Source organism: Micromys minutus (genome assembly GCF_963924665.1).
Source record: "Micromys minutus genome assembly, chromosome: 18".
Classification (NCBI taxonomy): domain Eukaryota; kingdom Metazoa; phylum Chordata; class Mammalia; order Rodentia; family Muridae; genus Micromys; species Micromys minutus.
The window spans coordinates 17,215,942-17,226,888 of NC_137953.1; the positions used below are offsets into that span (position 1 = coordinate 17,215,942).

Below are 10,947 nucleotides of genomic sequence, written 5' to 3' on the forward strand. Positions count from 1 at the left end.
TTACCTGTTAAGGCAGAATACTGTTGCTTTTATATAAGCAAGAGTAATGTTTTCACTTTAAAGGTGAGAAAAACTGCACATTAAAAACAGTTTAAAACCTGCTCAAGTTCAGTTAAGAAGTGAATCAAGGGTACAATGTGAACCTCTAAATCTTTGTGATGAGGACAATCCAGTCATAACTGGTACTTTGTTTCCTTCCTTTTTTTTTCTTTTTTAAAAAGATTTATTTAATTTATGTGAGTACACTGTAGCTGTCTTCAGACACACCAGAAGAGGGCATCAGATCCCATTACAGACGGTTGTGAGCCACCATGTGGTTGCTGGGAATTGAACTCAGGACCTTTGGAAGAGCAGTTGGTGCTCTTAACCACTGAGCCATTTCTCCAGCCCCGTATCTATATTTCTTTTCTTCTTCTTCTTCTTTTAAAAAATATTTATTTATTGTAAGTACACTGTAGTTGTCTTCAGACACACCAGAAGAGGGCATCAGATCCCATTACAGATGGTTGTGAGCCACTATGTGGTTGCTGGGATTTGAACTCAGAACCTCTGGAAGAGCAGTAGGTGCTTTTAACCACTGACTATATTTCTAATAGGGTTTGTTAGGCAATCTTCTCTAACCAGAAGCTACTGTCAGTGTTATGAGCATGTACCAATGTTTGATAGGTGAACTGAACTCCTTTTTTTTTTTTTTTAACTTAGGAAAGGTGAAACAATCTCACTATAAGAGAGGAAATGTTGTAGACTTGAGGCATCTGGAAAGTAAGTATGAGCTACATTATTTGCAAGATTATGCTGCTGTAAACAGTGAAAACAGCCAGGCATGGTGGGGCGATGAGGCAGATTTCTGTGTTCCAGGTCAGCCAGTGATACACAGTGAGACTATCTCAACCACAAAAGACTGGAGAAATCAAGAATGCATGACTATCTGCTGTGAACCCAAGCAACAGAATTTAATGTACACTCTTTTTGTTTTTTGAGACAGGATTTCTTTGTGTAGCCTTGGCTGTCTTAGAACTTGCTTTGTAGACCAGGCTGACCTTGAGCTCAGAGATCTGCCTGCCTCTTCCTCCTGAGTGTGTACCACACATCCAGGTAAAGGAGCCCTTTAGAGCACGTTGTTGAGTCCCTAGCACTATAATTAGCAAACTCTTTAGTTTTCCCTTCATTCTCTTTTACTCTACAGACACAGCTCGGCTTACACTGCCATCTCATTTCCGTAGGGCTTTAGCAAAGGGTACACCTCCTCTTCTAGGAATCTGTGGACCTGCTGGGGTGCTCGGCCAGTGAATGAAGAGGGGTCCAACAAATGTTCCAACTGTGAGTGAATGGGGCTGAAGTAGGCATCTGCCCGAAATCGTTCTATAAGGTCATTGTCACCCCCTTCCTGTTTAACCACAGCAGCTGCCTGCTGGGAAAGCACTCTGATTTTCTCATGACAGTCCTGTCGGCTGCCCCCGGCTTTGACCATTGCCATGATGATGTTCTCTGTGGCCATGAAGGGAAGCTCCTGCCGAATGCGCCGTTCAATTACTTTGGGGGTACACTACCAATCCTTCAGAAATGTTCTGTAGGGGACTTAATATAGTATCTGCAGTGAGAAATGCTTCAGCCAAACAGATCCGTCGGTTGGCACTCTCATCCAGAGTACGTTCAAACCATTGCACAGAAGATGTCTGAAGCGGGTCCATGGTAAGGGCCATCAGGTGACGGGCCAGGCTGCAGCATCGTTCAGAGCGCATGGGGTTCCGCTTGTATGGCATCGCACTGGAGCCGATCTGCTGTTTCTCAAAGGGCTCCTCTGTCTCCTTCAGGTTTGCCAGCAGGCGTATGTCAGTGCAAATCTTGTGCACCGACGCGCCTAGGCTGGCCAGCACAGACGGTACTTCGATGTCCACTTTTCGGGTGTAGGTCGGTCCTGTGACGATGAAAGCTCTTTTAAACCCAGCCTTTTCTGTCACCATCTTGTCTAGCTGCTCCACCTTCTGGTGATTCCCCCTCGAAGAGCTGCAGGAAGCTGGCCTGTGTGCCGGTGGTGCCCTTCACGCCTCAGAAGCGCAGCTCATCGCGGACACGCTTCAAGTTCTGGAGATCCATGCAGAGGTCTTGAATCCAAAGGCAGCAGAGTTTCCCGACCGTGGTCAGCTGAGCAGGCTGAAAATGTGTGAAACCTAATGTGGGCAGATCAGCACGCTCCTTAGCAAAGTCGGCAAGCCTCGAGATCACTCTAGCAAGCTTTGGTAAAAGCAGGTCAAACGCATTTCTCAGAATAATCAGGTCCGTATTGTCTCCGGCGTAGCAGGAGGTGGCACCGAGATGAATGATGCCCGCAGCTGTGGGACAGCATTGGCCAAACGTGTGCACGTGAGCCATCACATCATGCCGCAGGGGCTTCTTTTCCTCAGCTGCCATCTGGAAGTCTATGTTGCTCAGGTTCGACTTCATTTCCTGGATCTGTTCATCTGTGATCGGCAAACCCAGTGTCTGCTCGGCCTCCGCCAGCCACAGCCACAGCTGCTGCCACGTCTGGAACTTGTACCTGTCGCTGAACAAGAAGCACATCTTGTGGCTGGCGTAGCCGGCCGCCAGCGGAGAACGGTAGCTTTCAGCGCAGGCAGGGTCGCCGGCTGCGGCCATTTTCAACACGCGACTGGGCCCGGTACTTTGTTTCCTATTTATCCCCATTGCCTCCTGATTTGACCATTTCTGTTCACAGGTTTGATAACACCTTTTGAATGCACTTAATATTTTTAATACTAAATAGCTTTTATAAATACATTAAGTGGTTATGGTAATCCTATTCAATAATGCTACCGCACCCTAGAATATTTTCCTTAGCTTTTCAAAGTTAGCATTGTATATTACCATCTTTTATTTGACTTGGCCCTTATAATATTTATGAAGAATGTATAGCATTTTTTTAATGTGTGTGAAAATGATGACTGACTTGGTCTGACTCATTCAGCTGTGGATAGAAATGTGGACAGAGAATCCTTATAGACTTTCTGTGTCTTCAGGACATTCATACACTGAAACTCAGAGCCCTCTTTATGTTCCTTGCAGGGAGAGCCTTCAGAGAAGTAACCAAAAGAAACTTGGCATGCTCTTGTCATTGTGAGCAGAGGAAGAGTCATAACATGCTTTCAACATAAGTACAAAGAAGAGAGCCTAAGACTACAGTGAGAAGGGTACCACCTGCAAGCCAGCAAGAGGAACTTCCCCTTGAGTCAACTTGGCTGAATCATGACCTTAGACTTTCAATCTCTAGAACATTGATAAATAAGTTTCGATTGCTTAACTTATCTAGCATACAATGAATTTTCATAGTGTGTCTAGATAACTAACGTAAGAGCTAAGCCTTTCTGCCTCAGATATCTCTATCTATGGCTTCTTACCTATCTTATACCTTATAATACCTTATAATATCTAATATCTTATAATATGTTTAACGTTAATGCTCTGAGGACAGTGACTGCATCACACATTCGTATGGTTCATCCTTCATATTTTATCTCTTTACAGGTTTAAGTGAAAGAGATCCATCATGTAAACTTGTCTTCCCATTTGAACCCAGATCCAAAGACTTGGCTAGAAGAGAGGAGCAGATGTGGATTCCAAAGCCCACCTTCAGCTGCAGGGTTTTAGTGTTTCTAGTACATTACTGGGCAAGGTGGGAAATGACTGTCTCGTCATTATTGTTGTTAACCACCATTTCTTATTTTCATAACATTGTATGATGGAATGTAACTGTGGAAACTAAATATTAAAACTATATATTAACAGAGCAGAAAAAAATTAAGACATCATATAAAAGATGATATAGAAATCTAAGCTCAAGGCGTGACAATGCAAATCCACTTAGCAAATGTTCTTATATAAAAGATTATGTATGTTGTACTATTTCCATGTGTAAAAGGGGAAAATGTGTAAACCTATTTGGGCACTATTTTGTTTGTTTGTTTAAAATGAAAACTTCTCTCAGGTGGCCCAAGGACATGCCTGTTTTCTTCCATCTATCAAACCAGACTGTGCAGGTCATTCACTGCTCTGTGGTAGGGATACAATGTGCAAATGACGGGAGCTGGAACCATCAAAAAACTTGTCCCCGTGAAAATGATGACAGAATCTCTTGCTATTATTAAAAGCTATTTTAAAAGCTAACTCGAAAGGATGCCAGCTGGTGATCTTATTGCTAGTCTCAGGAAAGAAGAAAATAATTAAATTAGCATGACTCTTCAGATTCATTCTCACTTGGTAGAGGTCTGGAATTGATCATTATGGTAGCATGTGAAAACTTGCATCGTGGTGTTTGGTGGCAGTACTGTTTAATAGATGAACAGCATGCAAAGGCTGATAATGTCAATTGTCATTTGTATTAAGTTTGCTCAGTCAAAACTCAGACCTAAAAGTTAGGTTGCAGAGTCTTAAGCTCCTTCTGTGAAGAATGATTAAACTCCACCTAAATCTCCATCAAAGAGAGGCATCTTGGTGCAGTCAAGGTGTGCACCCATCCTCACAGCATTCCTACATGCCAAGTGCCATGACAGAAATTTAATCTCATCCCAGCTGTTTTTCTCACCTATACTGTGCTTACAAACACAATGTGACTAGCTGTAGAATGATGGGAAAACAAAGGATTAGGATAATACATCCTGTTGCCTGATCTTTAGCAGTTTATCAAATTCCCCCTGCTCTTGTTTTCCTCATAAAAATAAACCAATGAAGTAGAAAGGCAGTGGCTTGTTTTTATTTCAAAGAGTGATGCTCCGAAGTGCAAAATGTTCAAAATGAGGCCCCGAGGACCACCCCTTTGTCCTAGCCACTCCACAGTGCCCTTCAGCTGCAAGTACAGTGAGTGCCGTATATGTTAAAAGAAGCATTAAGCTGTAACAACTCTACTTTTAGAACATCATTTTAACAACCAGGATAGTAATATGCTTATGCTTATGAGTATCTGATGGCCTAGTTTTGCTATATCTAGTTGCTATGACTTAAAATGAGAGTAATTGTAAATACATAAAGATGGAAAAGTAAACTGCACAAAGTTATTTGTTATGGTTAAAAATATATTTGCTTATGAGAGATAGAAGAATCCAAATCATATATCAGGTGCTCTTTAAGTGAGTCACTAATAATTCAGATTATCTAGTAAAAAACAGAGAGCTAAGGATACCTAAGAAGGCAGTCAATTGATCTACCACTGGTAAAGTTACTAATACAATTTTTTTCTGGTGAAACTTTGATGTGTACACAAGTTTCCTTCTCCCCTTCCCACCCTCCCCCCTTTACACTTTCTTTTTAAATTTTCTTCCTTTTTTTGTGGTGATTAGAATTGAGTCCAGTGCCTATACTACACATACTCTACTCCCATTTCAAGTGAATCTATTAGAAATATACTCACTTTAACATCAAGTTATATATTTGAATGTGTCCTGCACTGGTAACTGATTCATACAAATACATTGTTACAATCTGACTTTTGTATTTGCTAAGGTGCAAAGTCAAGGACTAACACATATTCTGGGAAAAATGTCTTAGCATAATTGATTGTTAATGGGTTGAAATCAGGCAATATACAAGCAATGTTCCAGAACTGTGTAATTTTTCTTTAGGCAGTCTAACTGTGAGGGCTATAGAGTTTTTCAATAGATCGAGTGAGAATACCTAATGACTTAGGGTTTCCATTGCTGTGAAAAGACACCATGACCAAGACAACTCTCATAAGGGACACCATTTAATTGGAACTAGCTTACCGGTTGGCTCAGAGGTGCAGTCCTCTACCATCACAGCAGGAGGGCAGTGTCCAGGCAGGCATGGAGAAAGAGCTGAGAGTTCTACATCTTCATCCAAAGGAAGGCAAGAGCAAACTGGTTTTTACATGGTTAAGAGGAGGGTCACATTGTCCACCTCTACAGTGACACATTTCCTCCAACAAGGCCACAGCTTCTAGTAGGGCCGTTCCTTGGGCCAAACATATTCAAACCACCAGGTTCTACTCTCTGACCTCCACAGCCATGTTCAAACACATGACTATATGGGAGCCATACCTAGACATAGCATAATAAAAAACACAGTTATTTATTCGATTGCTAGCTTTCTGTTTTCTAACTTCCTTATGGCCTACTTTTGGCTGTCTTGGAACTTGCTCTGTAGATTGACCTTGAACTCAGAGATTTGCATGATTCTGAAACCTGAAATTAAAGGCAAGTGCCACCATATCTAGATTTAAGCTTTTCTTCACATAGAACTTACTCTATCCCAGGTTGGCCTTGAGCTCAGAGATCTGCTTGCTTGCCTACTACCATGCCTTGGCCTAAGCTTTTCATGGCCACTGTTCCTCAAGATCTGGATCAAAACCCCATGTCCTTTTATGGATTCTGGTTCACTTTAGATTAAATTTTCAAATGAAGACAATAACCAAGTAATAATAAGCCTAGATCTACATATTTCTTGTTCAATTGCAAAAGCATAAACAGCAAGCTTAGCTGGATAGGATCTTGCCCTGAGGCGCCACTCCCTTAATTATCTTCTTGAGCACTGGATTTAGCTTCATTCTACTTTCTTGTGACCTTCCAATACTTGAACCATAAATTTTGTATTTTTCTCCACCCTCTTGTTCTTTTTCATTAAAACCCGCTTTATAAGAGTGAACCTTAGTAACCACACAATAGAATTTATACCAGGCTGCTTTGAAACTTCCTTTGTCAAAGCAATTAATTTAAATCTCTTGACCTTGGGCTCAGGCAGACACTTAGGACAATGGCAACAAACAAACAAACAAACAAACAAACAAAAACAAAACAAAAAACCCCAAAAGAACAAAACAAAACAAAAACCAGTTATCTTCATCAAAATATCACAAGAATATTCTTTAGGTAAGATACTAAAATTCTTCTCTAACGAAACATCTCGGGCCAGGTCTGCAGAATTCAAATCACCCTCAGCACCAATGTTTTTCATATTCCTTCTAGAATGACCTATTAAAACTCCACTTAAAGAATTCTACTTCTTTCCAAAATCCCTAAATTCACATTCCTCCAAACAAAAGCATGGTAAGTCCTATTACAGCAACATTCCAGTTCCTGGAACCAACTTCTTTCTTAGGGTTTCCATTGCTGTGAAAGACACCATGACCAAGACAACTCTTAGACAACATTTATTGGAATTTGCTTATAGGTTCAGAGGTGCAGTCCACTATCATCCTAGCAGGAGGGCAGCATCCCGGCAGGCATGGTACTAGAGAAGGAGCTGAGAGTTCTACATCTTTATCTAGAGGAAGCCAGGAGCAGACTGGCTCCTGCATGGTTAGAGAGTAGAACTCATTGCTCACCCCTACAGTGACAATGAGACCACAGCTCCTAATAATGCCACTCACCGGGCCAAGCATATTCAAATTGCCACACCTAGTATGTTAGACAAGCAGAGGGAAAGTGACATGGTAACTCAGAATGTAGGAAGACTTAGCAAGCAGTTGCTTATAAGCAGCTATATCTATTGAAAGAGAGGCTTCTGGGGTGGGCATATCATATACATCTCAATACCGGACAATTGTTCCTCCTACCTTTCTAATATCTTCAGGTGTACCATGTGTTGTGAAGTTTCTGGAATGGACAACATTTGAGGGGAGTTTTCCTATGCAGGTGACTGAAAGGCTTGCTCAGATTCAATAAAGGAGCAGTTTTATAACATTTTATAACATTTAAAAATGTCTTTGCAATTTTATAACATTTGGGGCAGTTTAGAATGTCATGTCTTCAATCAGAAGTACAATTTTCATCGCCTTCTTTTAACCAAGAAATTATAGAACAGAACAAATGAAAAAGAATTAACAAATGCTTGAAAATAAATCTATCCTCATTAATAAGAAGCTGGTGTTTTCTTTACAGATTCAGATGAAGCTCTGTCAGTTTTGCGTTCCTCCTTGACATGTGTCATGTGACAGTTTTTCTGCCCCTGTGGAGACACAGCTCACAAGTTTAGTCTACTCACTTCAGAGTGTGAGCCCGATACTTTTGCATATGAGCAAAACCCAGCTTGGAGGAACCAGTGAATTTTATTCTGGTTACTTATAGGACTATGGGTGAGGGGTTACTTACAGGAGTAGAAATGACTTAAATACAGATGCATTACCAAAGCCCACCCCAGTATAAGGTAATAGATCACAAAAGCTGAAAACCTGCATAGCCTACAGGCCAATAGAAAGGTTGGAGGGTGTCCTTCCCATGTGATTCAGTTGATCTAAATGTTTTCCAGGTTTCTGCTTCTTCCAGGAGGCTGTTCTGGTCTCAGAATCTTCCCTTGAGAAGGATTCTCAGCAGCTTTATTGTATACTCTTGGGAGGAATGAGTTAGTATCTGGTCATTTTCAGGGAATGACTGAAGCTATTTTGAGTTGGTTACCTTTCTGCATGAGGTGTCTCTGAATGACGAATTGTTTCAATCAGCAGGAAACTGTTACACAAAACACCAACACTGTACTTTAAAGCTTAAAGTGGGGCTGGGGGGAATATAACTCAGTTGGTAGAGTGCTTGCCTAGCATACACCAGGGCTTAGATTCGAATCCCCAGCCCCATAAAATCGGGGAATGAAACACACCAGTAACCCCAGCACTCAGGAGGTGGAGGCAGGATGATCAATAAATTTATGGCCACTGCCAACGCTATAAAGAGTTTGAGGCCAGGCTTGGCTGCATGAAGTCCTACTTCCAAAATGAAAATAAATCTTAAGGCTGTACCAGTGTGACTGACTCTCTCCATGAAGGGTTTTGTCAGATGCTAAGGAGGGCAACTGTGGTACTTAAATCTGTCACCAGGGACACAGGAAGTGGGGTCCAAAGTCAAATATGAAGGAGAGGTCTATCCTCAACAACCTCCAAGCTTGTTAAGTCAGAATAGATAAATAACAGTAGACTTAAAAAACAAACAAACAAACAAACAAACATACTTCCAGGAAAACACACAACCCTGCGAGGCAACGTGATATTATTGCTCATTCTCCTTCCCATATTTGAATACATTTACAGGTAAATACAAGGACAACCAAAGAGCAGGTATCTTTTTTTCTTACAACTTTATATAAAAATGATTTAAAAAATGTTCAGATTTTAAAAAAGCATTTTGTCATAAAACTATATGAATATATTTTTGTCAGTACTTGATTCTTTTAGGGGTTTGATAGCATGCATTGAAATCCCACTAGTTACCATAAGCATAAAGTACATGTAGAACAGAACATAACATGGAAACAGTCAGAGTTTTCTTGGTGAGTATAGATTAAACATAATGATTTTTGAATACCAAAAATTGCCACAAGGTTATATTTTTAGCTCTTGAATTATTGATGATTTAAGGTCCAGGTGTACCACACTCTGAGAGGGTGCTATACACTTATTTTTTTTCTAAGAAGGACTGAGGATTTCACTTTTTGGCCTTTGTTTTTCTTGAGCTTCATATGGTCTGTGAGTTGTTTCTGGGATATTCAGAGCTTTCTGGGGTTAGTATCCAGTTATCAGTGACTGCGTATTATGTCTGTTTTTCTGTGACCAAGTTACCTCACTCAGGATGATATTCTCTAGATACATCCATTTTCCTAGGAATTTTATAAAGTCATTGTTTCTAATAGCTGAGTAGTACTCCATTGTATAAATATACCACCATTTTTGTATCCATTCATCTACTGAAGGACATTTGCGTTCTTTCCAGCTTCTGGCTGTTGGAAGCCGTTTGTGCCGCACCCAAAGGTGGCGCCGGCTTCCCGCTGATGACTCAGCAAACAGCTGTTGCCCAGCCCGAGAGACATAGTGCGCATGTGCCACAGAGGTCACAGCCTGCTCTTGGGGCATGCTAATGAGCTACTGGAGGGCACGCCAATCAGGTAGCAACACGAGTCTCCTGGGCATATATAAGCAGTGCATTTTTCTTCCATGTGGTCCCCTGCTCAGAGTACTGTACAATAAAGGTTGTTCGCAGAAGAATCCTGTTGTTGCACGTTGTTCCTTCCGGCGGGATGTGGGGCGCATGACATCTGGCTATTATAAATAGGGCTGCTATGAACATTATGTTGCATGTGTTCTTATTTTATGTTGGAGCATCTCTGGGGTATATGCCCAGAAGTGGAATTACTGGGTCTTCAGGTAGGAATCACCAGACTGATTTCCAGAGTGGTTGTACCAGTTTACAACCTCCACATCCTTTTCAGCATCTGCTGTCATCTGAATTTTTGATCTTAGCCATTCTGACTGGTGTGAGGTGGAATCTCAGGGTTGTTTTGATTTGCATTTCCCTGATGACTTGGGATGTGGAGTACTTCCTTAGATGCTTCTCAGCCATTTGATCGATATTCCTTGATTGAGAATTTTTTGTTTATCAAAGAGTAGGTATCTTAACAACATTTTTTCCCATAGTGCCAGATTTTTTTTTAACCTAGCACAAACGCTGGGTTTAAAGCCTAGCATCACAAAAACAAAAAGCAAAAAACAAAAAACAAACAAAACAAATAAAACAACAATAACCCCTTCAAAACCCCCCAAACAACAACAATAACAACAAAACCAGGTAGTTGAGCTGTCCCACTGGATTAATGCATGTTTTGGCTACCTTGGAATGCATGGATTTTACCCAGGCCAGAGAAATATCTGTCCTTAGTGGGCCTCAATGGAAGGAGTTCCCAACCTCTGGGTCAAAACTCTTTTGAGGGCTGAATGACCCCTTCAAAGGAGTCACATTTCAGATAAACTGCATATCAGATATTTACATCATAATTCATCATGACAGCAAAATTAGAGTTATGAAGCAGCAGTGAAAATGATTTTATGGTTTTGAGGTCATGATGACATGAGAAAATGTATTAAAGGGTCACAGCATTAGGAAGGTTGGGAACCCCTGTTCCACAGAACCCTGATCAAAGGATACTATATTACTAATATACTTTCTGATGTGTCTCAAATTG

The 10,947-nt window shown here is 41.0% G+C and overlaps 1 pseudogene across 1 annotated transcript; it reads right to left on the reverse strand.

The window, feature by feature from the left end:
• Positions 1 to 1,180: 1,180 nt before the first annotated feature.
• LOC308432454 (adenylosuccinate lyase-like) lies at positions 1,181 to 2,637 on the reverse strand (annotated as a pseudogene). The gene has a single exon. The product of its transcript is annotated as an adenylosuccinate lyase-like (transcript).
• Between the last annotated feature and the right edge of the window lie 8,310 nt (positions 2,638 to 10,947).